The sequence below is a fragment of the Macrobrachium nipponense genome, chromosome 35, assembly GCF_015104395.2.
Source record: "Macrobrachium nipponense isolate FS-2020 chromosome 35, ASM1510439v2, whole genome shotgun sequence".
In the NCBI taxonomy this organism is placed as follows: Eukaryota; Metazoa; Arthropoda; class Malacostraca; order Decapoda; family Palaemonidae; genus Macrobrachium; species Macrobrachium nipponense.
In genome coordinates this window covers 53,523,590-53,531,740 of record NC_061096.1, presented here as the reverse complement: position 1 = coordinate 53,531,740, position 8,151 = coordinate 53,523,590, and positions in this window count along the sequence as shown.

Here is an 8,151-nt window from a genome sequence, read left to right as displayed (position 1 = left end):
ACAGCAATGGTAGAAGGAGAATTGAAAAGAGGAACGAGTTTTTTTTATGTTTTTAAGTTGAATGTTTCAGCAAGTAGATATCTGATTTCATTCCCTCAAACCTCTGAGCTATTACGATTCTCAGCTCTATACATCAGATTCTTGTCTCAATGTTATTTATCAAAGATTCTCAGCTTAATTCTATTTACTAGTTCGTCCTTCCCAACATGGCCTAAGACCTGGAATAACCTACTCATTGTAGATGAGGATTTTGAATTAAATCATTGATATCCAAATCTTATACATTTATAACTAATATAAATTGGAAGTGACAAGCAGCCGAGAAGATAAATATATCCATGATGCGGTAATGCATTTTGTTGTGAAAAATTCAATTTCATTTCCATTTTTTTTTTGTAATTTAACTGTTGTATTCAATATATTATCAACCGCTTGGGAGTTGTATCCCATAAAGCAATTCGTCACAGAGCCAAGTCACATTTCTTGCCACGTTCAGATGCTGGCAGCTTGATAGATTTCCCTCCCCCTGGCGGCTCCTCTTGTTTTGGAGTGTCCATCATGACCGGACTCAACACACACTCACCCCACATTCTCTCTCTCTCTCTCTCTCTCTCTCTCTCTCTCTCTCTCTCTCTCTCTCTCGAACTTTGTTTGGCAACTCGGCGCCGAAGTTTCGTGTCATGTGTCTAGAAGAGGCATTTAGGCTCTTTTTTTTTCTTTCTTTATTAATGGCATAGTCTAATCAGGCTGCTAAGTAAGGAAGACGAGGCTAGGTTTGGTCTCAGAGGAGCGGTTGAGAGGGGAGGGAAAAGATCGGAAGAGAAAGAGAGAGATAGAGAGAGAGAGATGAACAGAATTACTGAAAGATGAAGTTAACTTGGCGTTCTAATCTCTTTTCTGCCTGGCGTAAGCAAACATTCCTAGATGAAGTCGCCTCTAGGATACATAGCAAACATAACAGCCATCTGAAAATCTAAGCTTCTTCTTCTTCTTCTTTTTCCCCTCAGCCTAGCTTATGGGACTGAATTTTTATCTCCCTATCAAAACGGCTTCTGTCACTCCGGGACATAATGGAGGATGACCAAACTCGCCGAGCGAAGTCTCAATATGCAATCTATTAGCGCAGTTCCCGCCGTCCTCTTCGGCCAGCGCACTAACAACAGATTTTTACTGCCGCTCGGCAGGTGGGGTTTCTCGGCATATTTGGCGCGGGATTTGGTCGACTGAGTGGCGCGAATCTCACCAAATTTCGTATTAGGCTGCCTTGTCATTAGTATCAATGGCTGAGAGCCTTAATGGACCAATAAAAAGGGCTTAATCTCGACTAATCAATAAATACTTGCATAAAAGCGACGGCTAGAGGTCTATGGAAGGATTGCGCGCCAAAGAAGCGGCTGGATTAGGCGTCTCCTCTCAGATGAGCGATACCGTCGCGGTTGTAAACAAAAGCTGCGGTTGTTTTTGTTTACATTATTTCGCGTACATGTGTACTGACTCATCGAATTGCTTGCTGCAATTCTCCTAAAAGGACTGCATTCTAGTTATGACTGTACAATACAAGCAAATCTTGAATTCTCAGATAACCTGTAACGGAAATGACAAACTTTATTTACTCAACTCTAAGTTCAAAAGCCTGTTGCACTGTACACTATCTTTTATTGCTTTGTGACTGAAATTTCTGTATAATAAAAACATCCAGTCTGATGTGTTGAACACTTAGATGATTATGTAAGTCGGTATTTAAGGGGTTGGCAAAGTTATCATTTTATTTTTATTTTTATTGTTACATCACCGAAGTGAAGTCTCTGAGTTTAAGTGCATGATATATAAAGTTCATTATATAAAAAGTCCTTTGTTATGTTCGTTTTTTATTAATTGCGATTGACACTTTTAAGCTTTAAATTTAATCAGTAACCATTTTGGTGCCAGTAGTTGGAAATATAGGAAGTTGGGTGGGGGGGGTGGGGTGGGCGGGGCGGTGTTGGATGTCCTCATTCAGGTAAGAACGATCAAACTAAAGAAAAATATTTGCAAGATATTTATATCCTTTCTTCTCACAGTTCAGTGAATGTAATCTGACACATGAACACGTAGGCATAATAATTCGTGTTCGGTTCGTCCAGGCAGACTTTCAAACGTCAATTTGGTGAATCATAATCATATTTGTAAACAATGGACGCACACAGTGACCCATCAAGTTTGCTTTTTCGTTTAAGAATTTTCAGATTATTACATTATCACTTTAGAATGCAAATCGTAAATCCATTCGGTGATGACAGACTTTACAAATACCTGATAACTCATTTGAAATCCGAGTTTTAATTTTAATTTATTTAAGGGTCTAGATTCTCTGAGATTTGGGAGACATTGTATTTTCAAAAAACATCTCAGCTAATTAAGTGCGGATTATATTCCTGGTAAAACTATATTCTGTTTTAATATAAGCAAAACTTATACTCCAAATAACAGAAGGCGGTTTCAATGCTAAAAAAAAAAATATATCAAAAGCATTAAAGTTTTACAGCAGAAGTTTACGCTGACACCAAAAATATAGGCTTACGCATACTAGTAGGTATATCACAATGAATTTGATTCTTTATTGTCAATTAAATGTCAGCGTATATCTGGTAATGTACACACACACACACGTCTATATATATATATATATATATATATATATATATATATATATATATATATATATATATATATATGTATTTATATAAAATGAATATACATATATAATTGGGTCTCGGACTTTACGTCTAAAGCACTTTGGTCTAAAGCACATTCATCTAAGGGACTTTGGTCTAAAAGTACATTCGTCTAAGGCACTTTGGTCTAAAGAAACTTTGGTCTAAAAGCACTTTGGTCTAAAATACACAAAATATATAAAATGGTAAAATAAAGACAAGTAAAAGTTAAGACTTTATTCAAATATATATTTATAAGGTTAAAGATAAAATTATAACTATTACTACACAAAAAAATATGAAAATGTAAATAAGAGACAGTATTTAGAAAGAACCCAAATTATATGCAATGCTTCTGAGGTAATCTTCCACTGAATGATTCTGGTAATCGGCAACAACATTGTAAATTCTTTTTTCTCTTCTTGGTATGTTGGTAATTTTTTTCTTTGGGCTTGCTCCTGCGGTAAGTTGAGATATTCTTGTTTTGATGATTTGTTCTTCTCTTCTTAGAGCATCCAGAACATTATATAAATTTGAATGAACTCTAACTAATACACGAAATCGTCTATGCCATGCTTCTACAGAATTTATTGTACGAGCGTTACCTTCGAGTGTGAGCTCATAAACATTCCATTCATGAACTGAAAATAATGGTTTGGACCGTCTTCGTCTTCCATTTCGTCTTTGCATCCCATTTACAAAAGTATTGTCTATGTATTCAATAAACGGCAATGGATTTTCTGGTGCTTCTTGTTTTAAACATTGAATTCCTCTTGGTACATCATCAATAGGCAGAAAGGCTAAAGCATTAACTTTCCGACAAAATAAAGAAAAGTCTTTATCATTATTGTAATGAGTAACAAGACCCAATTGCTGAATTTTTCTCCACGTCGTTTGGCAAAAATGAAAAAAACAAAAATGCAAAGCAACATAACCTAAAGCACGCAAAAATGCATTTCGAGCTGCAAGTTCAAAGTCAGTGCTAACTTCTGTTACGTCAGTTCTAATTCCGTGTGCTTCCATATTTTCTAAAAATGCATACAACATTCTAACATAAATTTCTTCTGATTTCCCTGGTAGTAAAGCATTTCAAAAGTGGCATTAGCAAACCAGTGCTTTGAGGATCCCAACTTTTGGAGTGATGATGGGGCTGCATAGATCAAAACTCCATCCTCATCATCTTGTCCACTATCATGTAGCAGCCAGTTTTCTCCTCCTACTGTTATTCTAAATCTACCTTGCACATCTACATCGGCTAATGATGTCGAAAGCTTGGGAAATTGTTTACTTCTTACTTTCCGAAAACTTCGAGTCATAGAAGCAGTGGTAGGAAGCAGCGGCTGGAACATTCAGGAACCTCACTAATTGCTTCAGATATTATTGCTGCAGGCGTTTCAGATGTTGTACTAGCCTTTTCTGTAATTTTTTGTTCTGCTTGCAACACATGCACTTTTTCAGCCCCACCTGCGTGGTTATGATCCGAGGTTTTCATAATTTGTTGATTTCTACTTAAGATGAGACGACCGGGACAAATTCGATCTTAACATCGCCAATAAGAAGCTTTTTTGGTTGCGCTATTCCTCGTATAATAGTAACCATTGTAGCATAGTTTATCTTTTACTCGCGGGGTTTTCACAAATTTTATAGTACTTTCCATTTTGGGGTTCGAGCTCAAACTAAATAACCATGAAAATGTTGTTTTGAAATGTAAACTGTTGTAAAAGAAACGAGTCTTTATACCAAACAACTTAACGAGTTAGAAAGGTTATCAACCAAAAGTATATTTAACCGAACACGTTCTTAGCCGAAATTCCTTTAAGCCAAATTAGTCATTAGGTGAAAGAAGGGCTATTAACCCAAAATCTGTTTAGCCGAAAAATTCCTCAGCCGAATGTGCTTTTAGAATAAAGCACTTTCGTCTAAAGTGTTTTTAGACCAAAGCGCCTTAGACGAATGTGCTTTTAGACTAAAGTGCGTTAGACGATTGTACTTTAGACGAAAGTGCTTTAGACGAAAGGGTCGTATCCCATATAATTATATATAATATGTATATATATATATATACATATCATATATATTTATATATATAAAAATTATATTATATATATATATATAGATACTATATATATATATATATATATATATATATATATATATATATTTCATTCCCTTTGCTACAAGTTATCCCTGAGGTTTTAGTGAATTGATATATTGATTGGTCATTTGCGGCTTAGTTATGTGAGATCATAGAAGTTTCATGTGTATCATTTAGTCACTTTCCACCACATGTATGTGTGTTTGTGCGTGTTTGGTTGGAGCTCTACTCTAAATGCGGCCACTGAATTAGAACAGAAGCATGTAAATAAAATTGCAATATTTTCCTGGTGGTTAAGTTCATAAAAGTTAAGTGAACAACCTACATAACTCTTACTGGGTCCAAGTTATTCTTCATTTAAACTGAAATTTGAATTGATCCCTCTATTATCTATATATATATATATATATAATATATATATATATATATATATATATATATATATATATATATATATATATGTGTGTGTGTGTGCAAATGCTCGTGTGCAGAAAGCATATGTATATGCTGCTCACACAGGCGCGCCCACTTATATATATATATATATATATATATATATATATATATATATATATATATATATATATATATATATATATATATATATATATATAAGTACGATTATACGTACTATATATAATTACGTGAAGAATTTCACGCATGATTATTTTTACGCTTCCGTACACTGTGCCACAAGGGACTCATTAATAAGCGGTTATCAATATATCTTAGATTAGTTCCCCTACTCTTGGAACGAGCATTAACCGCCTCCTACTGCTTTATAATTGACTAATATCAAGCAGAGTTCATGTTGTTAATTTATTATACCAATACATAAAGTACTGAATTGGAATGTGAAATTCATTGTTTTATTGGTTTTGTTCACTGTTTCCCCATTGTATTTTATTCAAATGTTCATTAATAATTTGTTTGTTTGTATGGTGTTTTACGTTGCATGGAACTAGTGGTTATTCAGCAACGGGACCAACGTGTTTACGTGACTTCCAAACCACGTCGAGAGTGAACTTCTATCACCAGAAATAGACATCACTAACCCCTCAGTGGTATCCCCGAGAACCGAACTCGCGGCCACCGAGGTGACAGTCAAAGACCATACCAACCACGTCACTGAGGCGCTTACTAATAATTTGGACATAGGATACGGGTGAAGCTGAACATTTTGATTTAGCTATAAAAGACTACAGCACTACCAAAAATAGTTTATTAAACCAGTTTAGTAGTCCATAGGCTCTGCTATCAATTGGCACTTCAGTATAATGATCATAAAGGATATTTAGTTTTGATTTATTGGCTTTGTGCAGTTTTCACATTATATTCCAATAAAACGTTCATTAATATAGACTGGGCACAGTGATTAAAAACGGTCGTGAGATTTCTAGAATACCAATATGCAAGTCAATTAAAAGAACCCAGACTCAAGAGAATCCCACGGTGAAAGGTATTCTAAAGAAGGATAAGACAGAGGGAAGATATCCAGAATGCATCACGAGTTCACAACAGATCATTAACCTCTTAGAATCAAATCAATGCACTTATTTAAAGTTAGAGAGGGAATTAAGACTTAAACCAGGAGAAAGTACGTGGGTAGAATGTACAGTAAATCCAATTTTTGAAGGGAAGGAAATTCTCACGCTTACTGAAAAGTCGCAAGTAAATGGAATACATTATTCTTCTAGTTTACATGAAGTTAGACAGAGCAAAATAGCATTACAGATTTCGAATAACAGAGGAGGAAAGGTTAAATTAACACCAGGTACAGAGATAGGCTTAGCAGAAGTATACTCCATACCTATCCGAGTTGTAGAACGGGAAACAGTAGCAACAATTAGTAAAGGAAATGAAAATTATGCTCAGGACATAAAACTGATAAGAGCTAAGATAGGATTTCATTTAAAGGACATTAAGGAAAACCATGTTAGAGAAGAATTCATAGACTTACTGTGCGAATATAATGATATAGTCACTCTAGACGGCGACACCTTGGGAAATACACGTGAAATAACGCACAAGATAGACATTCCATCAAACACAAAGCCAATTTACATACCAGCTTACAGAGTAGCACATTCCTAGAAGGAGATCATTGAAAGAGAAGTACAAAGAATGAATAGGCAAGGAATAATAGAACCATCTAAATCCCCATGGTCCTTTCCACTTTTGCTAGTTCCTAAAAGGGACAAAACTCATAGAATAGTTGTGGATTTCAGAAAATTGAACCAAATTACTGAAAATGATCCTTATCCAATCCCGTCAATGCGAGATCTTATCGCCACTATAGAGTCCAAGAGATACTTCACCACAATAGATTTATTGCAGGGATTCTTGCAAATCCCTCTAGACGAAGAAAGTAAACCTTTGACTGCTTTTTCCACTAGTAACGGCAGATACCAGTATGTAAGAATGCCCTTTGGTCTAAAGTCAAGCCCGGTAACTTTTGTAAGATTAATGGATAAAATTTTGGGCGATTTACTAGGCAAGGACGTACACTGTTACATAGATGATTTGGAAATAGCAACAGATACCATAGAGGAACACATAGACTTAGCCAGAGAAGTCCTAAAGAGATTAAGAAAAGCCAGCCTGAAGCTTAAACTAAAGAAGTGTAACTTCCTTAAAAGGAAAATAGACTACCTTGGTCATACACTAAGTGAAAAGGGCGTAGAAGTAAACGACGCCAAGATTAAGTCGATTAAGGAATATCCTACACCTCAGTGCAAGAAGGACGTAAAGTCATTCTTAGGTTTAGCAGGTTTTTACCGCAAGTTCATAGGGAACTTTGCAGTCATATCCGCACCACTAATTGAACTTTTAAAGGAACACGTCTCATTTACATGGACAGACAAGCAGCAAGAAGCATTTGATGAATTGAAGGAAAGATTAGCACATCCCCCAGTACATAGCTTCCCAGACTTTGGCAAAGAATTCTTTTTAGCCACGGATGCAAGCCGCATTGGTATAGGATCATGTTTAATGCAAAAACAAGATAATAAGTATAATGCCATAGCTTATTACAGTAGGAAATTAAAGCCCTCAGAAGTGAACTACTCAGTAACAGACCTCGAGTCTCTAGCTATAATAGACGCTTTAAAGCATTTCAGATATATCATTTTTGGTTACAAGATAACCCTGTTCACGGATCATTCAGCCGCAGTAGAAATGCTAAAGAACCCTAATTTTTCTGGACGAAGAGCCCGTTGGTTCATGATAGCCCAAGATTATGATATAGAGGTGAAATATGTCCCTGGGAAGACGAATAAGGTAGCAGATGCATTATCAAGATATGTGTCAGAAGGTGATAGTATAAATATGATAAGTCAAGAAGAAGAAAAGAATGAAACAATG